The 11,026-nt window shown below is 42.8% G+C and overlaps 1 pseudogene; it reads right to left on the reverse strand.

Annotated features, from left to right (window-relative positions):
• Positions 1-424: 424 nt before the first annotated feature.
• LOC125995018 (E3 ubiquitin-protein ligase TRIM7-like) lies at positions 425-10,262 on the reverse strand (annotated as a pseudogene).
• Between the last annotated feature and the right edge of the window lie 764 nt (positions 10,263-11,026).

Raw genomic sequence — 11,026 nt, forward strand, 5'->3', positions numbered from 1 at the left:
TTTTACTCCTGGCCTGTATTCAGAAATCACGCTTTGCAGGCTCAGAAAACTCTATGAGATGCCCAGAATGAAATCGGTCCCATTGAGCAAGGAATCACCCTACCAGCTGGGCTATCTTTCTGGCCCTCTGCCTGTGTTTAGATGTTTAGTGCAGATATCCCATGACCTCTCATTGGGATATATCTTATAAGCTATACATTCTGGGAGTGGTTAGCATTTTGATTTTAAATCAAAATCACTGAGACAATCCCCTATATTTGCTATTCCTTCAAAAGTTGCACTGCCTGCAAACCTGGAATATCTACTTTGCCATGTTTCTAAGGGGCTGGAATTCCTGGGAAAATCCCCTACAAGTTCACGGAGCTTTCCCTGACTGTGTGTCCCTCCTTCCCACACAGACTGTGCATAGATCAGGTGTGTGTGCTTAGAAAGCCAGAGGCATGATGAGTGTGACAGCAGGGTCCATTACCACTCTGGGCAGTTTGCTGCGGCCAGAAGTTATACCAACAAGGATCCTCTCCACACACTTTCCAGTCATTTCCCCTCTGCTGCCCTCAGCCATCCCCAGGGAGAACCTGCAAGGGCTCATGCATAGGTGAGTGTGTCCTGTGAGGTGCGGCCCCTCCCATGGCCTTAAATGGAGGAATTCCAGGCATCTGGGGCTCCTGCAACCAGGCTCCTCCCCAGCTCCATGAATCTCTATTTGGATTCCTCTGTCCAACACTACATAGGAGATCCTGAAAGCCTGTGGACGATCCATTGGATCAGGATCCCCAGAGCCTGTACACAGGCCAACGTCTGTGGAAACAAACAGGTTTGTGGCCCACTTGAAAGAGCTGAAGACCAGGAAGGCGCAGCCACAGAGTAAGGAGCCTGCTCTGGGCCTAGATTAGGGAGGAGGCAGGGCTGGGCTTTCTGTCCTCGCGGGCCTCTTCCTGCAAGGGCACCTGGACACCAGTTCAGAGTCCCTGGCCCATGTCATGTCGCTCTTGCTTCAGTGCCTCCTGCTGAGCAGCCCAGACCCTCAGCCTTTGCTGAAAAGACCATGATTAGGGACCCTTCTCAAGAAAATCAGTTCAGATGTGCTGCTAGACCCCATGAGGACTAGGGGTCTAGAAGGACTAGAAGTCTCAGGGGACTTCGAGGTTGCAGCACAGCTTTAGCACCAAGACTGACACAATAGAGCCAGCGGCACATTTTGGGACACATGCAGGCAGAAAACTGCAGAATTGGGAAATGCACACCGAGCAGGGGAGAAGGAGCTGGCTCCGGGTGTAGTGTCTGCCTGTGCCCAGAAGGAGGGGAGGAGCAAGGAGTCCACCTTCACAGAATTCCTAGCCTTCCCTCCCCAGCCCCTGTCTAGGCATTTTACTTGGATAGACTCAGTGGGCACAAGGTTCTGAGTGGGGCTGCTCAGGCCTCGCTCCACTAAGCCCTAAGTTTCATTTACAGGCCTCCTGCCCTCGAGATTCACTTATATCCTCCCCCTCAACCATCCTACCACTAGCTAGATCCCAGGATCAAAAAGAGAAACACTAGGCTTGACAGACTTGAACAAAGAGGCCCTCAGAAAGGCAGAATAACTCATAAGAGGGACACTCATGTAGCCAGATGTTAGGGGGCAACAAATTCCCTGCTTCCCATCCATCTACCAGGAGTCAGGGCAGCCTCAGCCCCTAGAAGCTACCTAGTGGAGAAACCACTAACAGGAAGACCAAGCACATGATGTCCTGACCCGTGCCCAGGTGTCTCGTAATGGGATGGAAGAGAGGGGACAGGAAGAGTGGAGGCCCCTGAGGTGGAAGGCACGGGCCACCTTCTAGTCATCAGAGGCATGGAGGGGACAGTGCAAATACAATGCCGATCACTGGAAACTCTCAAGATCAACTGGGTGTGCACGTTCAAGGAGCAGGAATTCGGCCACTTTCACATGGAGGTTCTGAACCAGCAGCTCCACCTGTGTATCCTCATGAGACTATACTGGGCTGTGACCTGAACACGGCCTGGTATCAAGCATCTGTCAAAGGAAAGAGAACAGAGACTATAGGGCTCCCACTGTACAGGCAGTGGTGGCCCCAAATGATAAAATGACTAAAACTGTCATCTCCACCTGCATTGGAGACATAACGAGCACTCTCCAGGACAGGGCTTGGTGACTAGAACATTGGGTCAATGTAGCCAAGGTGTGTCATGAACCCCTGGGGACCCTCCCTGAAGTCTGCATTCCAATGTCAGAGTAAAGCTCATGGGCTCAAGCTGGCATGGTCCCTGGGCCCTTCCTTTGAGGGCCTCCCTGGGTTTGAACCACTGGTCACCATTTTATGCCTGTTTCCAGGGTGGTGCAAAAGTCTTCCTTCCAGTGCTGAGGTGACTAGAGATGAGCCCCAGGAGCCCCACTTGTTCCTGCCCCATCTTAGAAGGGTGTCAGTCATTGAGGGGAAGGATGGTAGGCAGGGCTCCAGATCCCAACTCACCATTCTGCCTCTTCTCCGAAGTGCAAGAAATTGAATGACCTCTCTTCTGCACACGCAATCCTCTGTGCACTCACTACTTCCTCACTTGGCAGACTGAAAGCACTTGGAACCAAGTCTCCAAGTCTGATTCTGAAGGTAGAATAGAGACAGGAAACAGACTTGAGACCACAGGGAATAGGGAATCTTTGTATCCTGTAACGTCATTTCTTTGAAAATAATCTTATAATGGGACTAAAAGCTTCACTGGAAATTTTTACTTGGGAAGCAGTGGGATTCTGGAGGGGGAATTGGGGTTTTTGCACCCATACCTGAGGCCTTTATAAGGTCACGTGGCAGCCACCCTCCCAGGTAGTGTTGGGGATCTGTGATGATCAGGGGGCTCTGGCTTTCTTGGAAAGAGAAGGATCTGGGGACACATGAGTAAAGAATGTTTGGATTTAATGACTGTTTCTAACACTGCCAGGAGTTAGGAGCAAATACCAATTTAAGCTGGGTTGCTCCCCATCAAAAACAGAAATTAAAAAAAAAAAATAGTAGAGCTACTAAAACCTTCAAATATTGGCAATGTGTGTCCAATACCTCTTTATTTCTTTTGAACATGTCTCTTCACTTGATTTCGATTTCATGCCCTAGAAGCTCCCTCTATTGTATATATTAATAGTTAAATTATTTGCTTGCCCTATTTTGATCAGAATATTTAAGTACAACTAGCCCAGGACTTTAACTAGATTTCCTCTCAGTAAGCCTAATCTACTCAGGATTTTATTGTAAGTAAATATTTTTGGTTCTGGAGTGACAGTTAAGTAGGTAGAGGTTCAAGTTCTTTGTACATGGCCATCACTTGCTTGGCACATGGCCATCCTATTTTCAATCACTGATATCCCAAATGATTTTCTGAATCCCCCAAGAGTATGTCCTGAGCACAGAACCAGGAGTAAGCCCTGAACACCGGTGCGGATGGTGCCCAAGTCCCAAACCAATAAGTACCTCACATGTTACCTCAGAAAGCAGTGTCAAATCAAATGACTAGATTCCAGAAAATAACCAACGCCCCCCCCCCATCTCCAAGACTGCCATTCTACCTCTCTTACTCCTTATAATTGTCATGATAGTTGTTCGTGTAGGCATTGGTGATAGGAAATTTGCACTGGTGTAGTGGGTATACATTTTATGACTAAAATCCAATTACAAGCATATTTGTCATATGGTACTTAAATAAAGATATTAATTCTAAAAGAAATTATTTTGCAAAAATATTTTCAGAAAATAAAATACTTGCACTGAAGTAGCACTTACTGAAGAAATAGCTTCACTGCAATCAGCTCAGATGACCAGGCCAAACAGGAACTTCCTTTAGAACACTGGCCCTCTAATATGCTGTATGTTCCTCCTAGGTCACACCTAGAAAAAAAAATAACCATTCTTTACCCAGAATGTCATACACAAGTTAATAGGCTTTTAACCCTTGTCTCGCAGGTGCTCAGGTGCTTAATATGGTGGCACTAGAGACCCTGCAGTCAAATGTGACGGTGTAATATAGGACAAAGTCTTCTGTGAGGTTGTTGAGTGTATTCTCAGAGAAGGAATGGTAAGTCACAAACTTTGCAGCCATGCTCTGCTTAGTGGTGGTGATCTGCTCCATTCTTGCCTGCCCTTTTCCCTGGCACATGATGCACTGCTTAGAATAATGATGTAGGAATAAAGGAGTCTATTAGGACTTAGAGTCATCTATATAGCTGCCATCATGAGACATAACAAATATTTAAAATGTTTAAAAAGGACCAACCACTTCTTTTAGTCATTGGATGGTTACATTACAGGTTTCCAATAGTTAAGCTCTTTACCACAGTACTTACAATATCCTCTTTAACAAAATTGGAAAGAGTGTAGATCACAGAGAAAAAATTGAAGAAAAAAAAACAATCAAAAATTGTTTCTTTCATCTCTTCTGGGAATTGAGGTCAACTTTTTCCCAAGAAAGTTTGTTATTGAAATATGACTGGCATGCCTTGGGATTGTCAGGGAGGGAATGTCTGCACTAATTTTTATTTGCTACTCACCTCTAAGTGAAGAATATCAATTTCTTCACCCCTCATTCTCATTCCTCTTTTATACAAGAAGTTTTGTTAAAAGCCCTCTGACTAGCTGTGAAATGGGTGAAAAGAAAACCATGCCATATCCTTAGCAAAGGTTACATCTTGAAAATCAAGAACTCTAGAGACAAGATGTTGGCTTCGAAATGCCAAAAGTTATGAATTGCATTTTGATACACACTAATTCATAGAATACTGGTGGGGTATCTTTGGAGAATTTCAAGGACCCTAACTCATTTATTTTGGAGCAACCAGGTCTAATATGCTCAGGTACTTGCTTGCAGCTCAGAACTTGATTGCTCTCAAGTGCTTGGTAGTTCATGTGTTCCAGGGATAGAACCTGAGACTCTGGTATGAAGATCATGCACCGAGGTTGCTGAGTTTTCTCTGGCTAGTTTTTTGATGTATTATGAAATAGTAGGGTGTCATCTTGTTTGAAAACATGTTCTATGACATTTACTTTTTAACATATTAAAAAATATAAGAGGAGGCTTCAAACTCTGTTATTGAATTAAATACAAACAGAAAAGATTTCTATTTGTCTACTTCACCAGTTTCTGTGACTCAATGCATTTCTGTTAGGAGCTTCACACAATCAAAAATTTACCTACTTTATTCTTTTACCATTTGCTTCCTACTTATACTATTTTGGCAACTCACTGTTTTGACAGTTTGACAGTTCACCTAGAAAATGACTCTAAATTATATTAACCTTATGCAGGGGTCTCAAACTCAATTTACCTGGGGGCCACAGTTGGCAAAGTCGGGGTGATCCTTGAGTGTAAAGTCAGTAGTAAGCCTTGAACATTGGGGGATGGAACAAACAACAAAAACAAAAACAAAAAAAAAAAAAACAAGATTCCTATAGGGCAGGGCCACAAAATGTTGTACGGAGGGATGTTTGCTGCCCGTAAGCCGCGAGTTTGAGACCCCTGCTTACAGGCAGTTGATCTCACATATCATTCACTTTATAGTATAGGGAGGGAATGTCTGCACTAATTTTTAATATAATTTTTATTTTTATCATAGTGGCTTACATATTGTTGACAATAATATTTTAGGTATTATAGTTCATCTATGGTTGTTTAAAATAAAAAGGCAGGAGCCAATCTCTAAGAGCTTAAATATAAATCAAATTTAAAAAAAGAAAGAAGATATATTAATAAATAAATAAATAGAGAAAATAAAATACATAAAATTTAAATATAGGGGGTAGATGTGGCAAGTGGTGGTTTTTTGGGGTTTTTTTTTTTTTTTTGCTGTTGTTGTTTGTTTTATGAGCTCACAGTCTGTATTTCCATCTTTCTGGAGTGCACTTAGTAGAAGTTCCCACCACCACCCCATAAAGAAGCCAAAGTAAGAGTACTCATCAGAACATGAACTAAAAAGGCTGTAACACAAAGGTTCTTTGAGATTGATATATTTTTGTTAAGCTCCAGAAGGTTGCTATCAGGGAACATTTTTCCATGCATCTATCAAAATTTGTTGCTGTTCTGTATTTGAAACTATGAGATTTGAGGCAGGGACAATAAAAGTATAGTGGAAAGGGCATTTGCCTAGGTTTGATCTCTAGCATCCAGTATCATCCCCAGACCACTAGGAGTGATTCCTGAGTGCGGAACCAGAAGAAACACCTGACCATCCCAGAATCTTCAAACTCTTCTTTACCCAAGGGAAACTAGACTTTGGAAGTTGATGGGTCTTGTTTTGGAGGCCACACCTTCATATGCTCAGGGCTTAAGGTACATGTAGGTAGTGCCAGGGATTGAATGACACATTTTTTTTAATTTTTTTATTTTTAATTATGAGAACAATGATGCAAAGAAAGAGGACAAGGTAAATTTACAATGGAAGGACAATACATAACATAATTCTCAGAAGTCCCCTTGCTGATATCCCAATTTTGAAATTTCATCCAAAGAACATTAAGATTGTAACACACTGTAATATTTCTTAACAGCACACAAGGCAATCTAAAGCCATAAAACTTACATAACTCCTTAAACAGTATAGGCATAGCATTTTTTTTACATTTCCATATTCATGCATATTAGCTTAAGTTAACCTCAAATCTTAAGTGGGTTCTTTTTAAAGATTAGAGTCAAAGGAGCACAGCAAAAATGGTGTTAGAGTGGCAATTGTTGTTTGCATTAAGTCACATTTAAGGCAAGCCCATTGTAATTTCTCTTAGGCTCCTTTACCTTAACACTGGAAAGGAGTTTAAGCAAAGTGAAGATAATCAGCTATCTACAGCTGAGATGACTCAGAGAACTCTGTAGGTTTTGGGGAAGGCATTATGCTGCTGTTGTCCTGGGCTTATCCCCTCATAAACACTTCTAGCCCAAAACACACCATTTGCAAAATGAGATCAGCACAGGGCCAAGGCTTTTGTTGTCCCATGGCAACAGAAAGCCTTGCTGAATGAGGCCTGGAAAGCAGAGGGAGGAAGCCTTCTCTGTGAGAGCAAGTCTCCAGTCCTCACAGCACCTTTTCTGCTCCAGCCTAATCCAGAAGCTAAGATCATGCATGGAGAGGACCCACAAATTCAAAAAGCCTCAGTTAATTCTGCATAGCTGACCATGAGTTCATTTCCCCCAACCTCATTAGGGAACAGCTGGTTGGAAGATAGACCCCGTTTTCCCCACCCCAGGGGTAGAACAGTGCTGATCAGTACTATATGATAGTGCGGGCTGGAGAGCGAGGAAGTGGGCTGGAGAAAGTGCATTGTGTAGGCATTTACCTTTCAGGAGATGGACCAGTAGCCAACACTATGGACTTTACCGGGACTAAGCACAAAGCCAGGAGTGAGTTCTGAGCACCAAGGGATGTGACTCATACTAACACAACTCCCCAATGGCCAAAAAATGGGGGAGAGGACCGGGGGCCAAATCTCCCTATTCTGTGGAGCAATCCACCTTTAATGGGGCTGATGAGCCAGGAGATACCAGCAAGTCTGGATCCACAAGTAGGTCTCCATGAAATAGACCTTAATAATAGGGAAGACTCACTCCTGGAAATTGGGAAGGTGGAGAGGTGATGCATGTCCTCAGCAGAGTAGAAGGAAATGGCGCCCACCTAGAGATCCAGAGCCACAGGCACGCGGGACAGAGGCCCACAACTGAGGGGCGTCTGTTGAGGGCTGATCACAGCCCAGTACTTTCCGTTGTTGAGCTGCAACGCCCAGATGCTCTCTTCGGGGGTGAAGCACGAGAGGCCTGTGAGAAGCATGCTCTCGCGGGCCACCCCAAAGGCCCAACCCTCTTTGGAGCCCACTTCCAACTCCCAGTGCTGGCTGCGAGAAGTGAGCCACACATGGCCAACATGCTGCTGTTGCTCTAAAAGAGGTTAGGATGGCAGGGCAGGTCCTGGGGATTCTGTCCAAGAGGCAAACTCTTGAGGTCCAAGGAGAGAATGAAGTGGGGGTTGGCAATGTTGGAAACCAAGGTCAGTTCCACTCTCTCCTCTTTCTCCAGGTCTCCACAAAGATCTTCTTTAAACTTATTGAATAGCCCTTTAAGGATAATGGACTTTAGGGAGACATTCCATACCTTACTCTACATTTCAGAAGAGACTCTAATAGGGTTGGAAGCAGGTACATGACTACTTCTGTTGAGTGTGTTTTTAATCGCCTGAAGAAAGTCAAGGTCATCCTTGCCCACCGTTTCCTGCAGTTGCCTGTTAAGTTTCGGCAGTTGGAGGATCTGGTCCCCTAGATCTTGTGGGCCAAGTTCTCTTTGTGCTTCTGCTTCTCCTCCCATGAGAGCTTTTCCAGGCAGCTTAGGATTCATTCTTCCTGCTTCACAAGGAAGGCCCACAGAGTCTGGACCTCAGCTGCCACCTTCTCCTGCTCAGATGCCATTTGATTCAAGAGTTCATGCTCACTTTCTCTTCCATGGAAAGGAAAACCTAAGAGAGAGAGTGTCTCTACCCTTAAAGCATACTATCATGAGACTGACTACAGGTCCCACACATGTTAGGGGTCAAACCCCAAGGTCTTTATAGTTGCCAAGAAAAGTTCAGCTCAGTCTCGGTTGTCAAAGTCTGTCCTCTATAGTTAGAGATCTTGGTTTGTGGACAGATCCTAGTGTGAAGCCTTGGATAGAGACTTTTTCTTTATGGTCCCAGGAAAAGTGGTGTTCATTCGCAGTTGCTGGAGTCAGTCTTCTGTGATTAGTCATCTTGGTTTTTTGCACAGATCCTAGGATGGAGGGCCTGCTGATTTCATCTCACCATTATGAGATGAGGTAGAGCAACCTGTCCTTAGTTCAAGTTGTTCTTTTTTCCTTGTCTTCGGGGTGTCATATGAACCTACCCTGCACAATTGGTGCCAAACAGTATTAGGACCTCCCCTGTAGTCAGGGTTGATTCCTGGTGCTGATGCAGGAAACCATTCCAGTTCTAAGGTTGAGATCAGGGTTACGGGTTAAACAGTTGATATCTAATCACATGAGATCTAAGTCATTTCCCCATAAGAAAATCTCAGGGAAGAAGAAGCCCTTATTATAAAATTTATGTATTGTTACACATATTAGATAAGAACTTCCCTCTATACTTAAGAGTTCTCCATTTAATGTGCCTATGCAAAAAGAAATGATGCCATATTATATTATCGGTGCATTGGGGGGGTAAAAAAAACAAGATATACATCTCTGTGCTCTGGATTTGACCTGAGCTCTTATCCCAAGCAAGACTTTTCTACCAGAATATCTTATGAAGCAGAACCAAACAGGCATAAAATGGGGGGGGGGGTGTTGGGAGAGGCTAGCTCTACATATGGAATAAACACACTAAGAGTTATAACATTTAAGTAAATCAACATACAAAGAAAATGTAGATATCCTCATCAAGTCTTCTGTGATAGTCTGGGGCGGGGAGAATAAGATCTAGGGCATATTTTTGTCCCATAACGTAGTCTTGTGAAGTCTGAAAATGGTTTGCAGCAGTAAAGATTCAGGTAGTGGCCTCTAATTGGTGGTCCCTCTGAAGCTGAAGCTGATATCAAGAAATAGTCCACAATGAGGGTAGTTGGGAGAACAAGGGCCACATAGAATGAGTCAGCAGGAGTATTAGCTACAGCTTCTTGCTGGCTGACAAGATGGGAGGCCTACAAGGGTTCCTTTCTCTTTAGGAGCTGAGTGGAACATGTAAGCTCTTTAATTTAACCCCAAGCTTAGGAATTAAAAAAAACTTTCTCTTCTTGATTTTTAAAATATTACAAAATATGAAAATTGTCTTTGAAAAAAATATATTCTACATACATTTTGTAGGGTTTAGGTAATGGCACAAATGTATGTGTTTTTTATTTGAGAGACCAGCACATGGTTTTCTAAGCAGTTCCAGGCATGACCACCAAGTATTTTGCCAGGGTAGCCCCTGAATACCAAGTTCAATATGCCCCAAGAAAAATATTAAATTTTCAAACCTGAAATTTTTATTTTTTGAGTAGCCCTCTCTTTACTGGCTAGGGGTTAGCTCTATAATGATGATATCAAAGAAATTTTAGCTACATTGTGAAATACTGAAACATTGTGCATTAGGTATAGGGCATCATGGTTTGATACCATACTATTTTTACCACAAGCAAGTCAGTTTATATTTGTTCACTCACCAAGCTCTTTTCATTTGTAGAAGAATACTAAAAATCTACTCTCTGGATAAACTCTGATTACACAACAGGGCGTTGCTTTTTCTCACTACTTCGTTGCCAGTTTGATTGACAGAGCTCTCATATATATTGCCCAGTTTACACCTAATAATCAATTACACTGTTCCCATCCCCTTTGCCTTATCCTAGTAAACTCTGTTTGATCTTGGCTTTTCTGGATGCTGATGTGAGAGGTTCTACTTAGGAGAAAGATCAGTGATCATTTGTCTATTTTAATAGACATCTGTTGCCATCCAAGTTCAGCCATCTATTAAAGTATCATACGTAAATACTTTGATTTTGTAATTTTTTATCCCTTTCTTTTTTTCCCATTGTTGTTGCTGTGCCCTGTGATTACACATATGTGAGGTTGAGGGGCTCACATATCTGCTTGACATGCTGACATGGAGTTCTGGTCAAGTTTAGGTGCTCACATATCTGCACAGGTGTCACTGATGATTTCTCACCTATATGCCTGTGGCTCATATAAACAATGGAATACTTCATAGCAGTAAAAAGGATTCTATTAATACTAATTACAGCAACATGGATGGAACTAAATATATTCTGTTAAATAAAATAAGCCAGAGGACATTGGATAAATACAAAATTATATCACTTATATGTGGTATTTAGAATAACTGCATGAACAAACACAATTTTCTAAATTGTAGATATTTTGAACACTGTAGGAGCCAGAGTATAGCAACAAGGAAACAAATCTAGTGGAGGAGGAGAAACACAAGGCCTTTATACTCTTTTACACTATATGAAAAACCCAGAGCAGACTAGTATTACTGGCCACTTAATAGACA

Source organism: Suncus etruscus, chromosome 17, assembly GCF_024139225.1.
Source record: "Suncus etruscus isolate mSunEtr1 chromosome 17, mSunEtr1.pri.cur, whole genome shotgun sequence".
In the NCBI taxonomy this organism is placed as follows: domain Eukaryota; kingdom Metazoa; phylum Chordata; class Mammalia; order Eulipotyphla; family Soricidae; genus Suncus; species Suncus etruscus.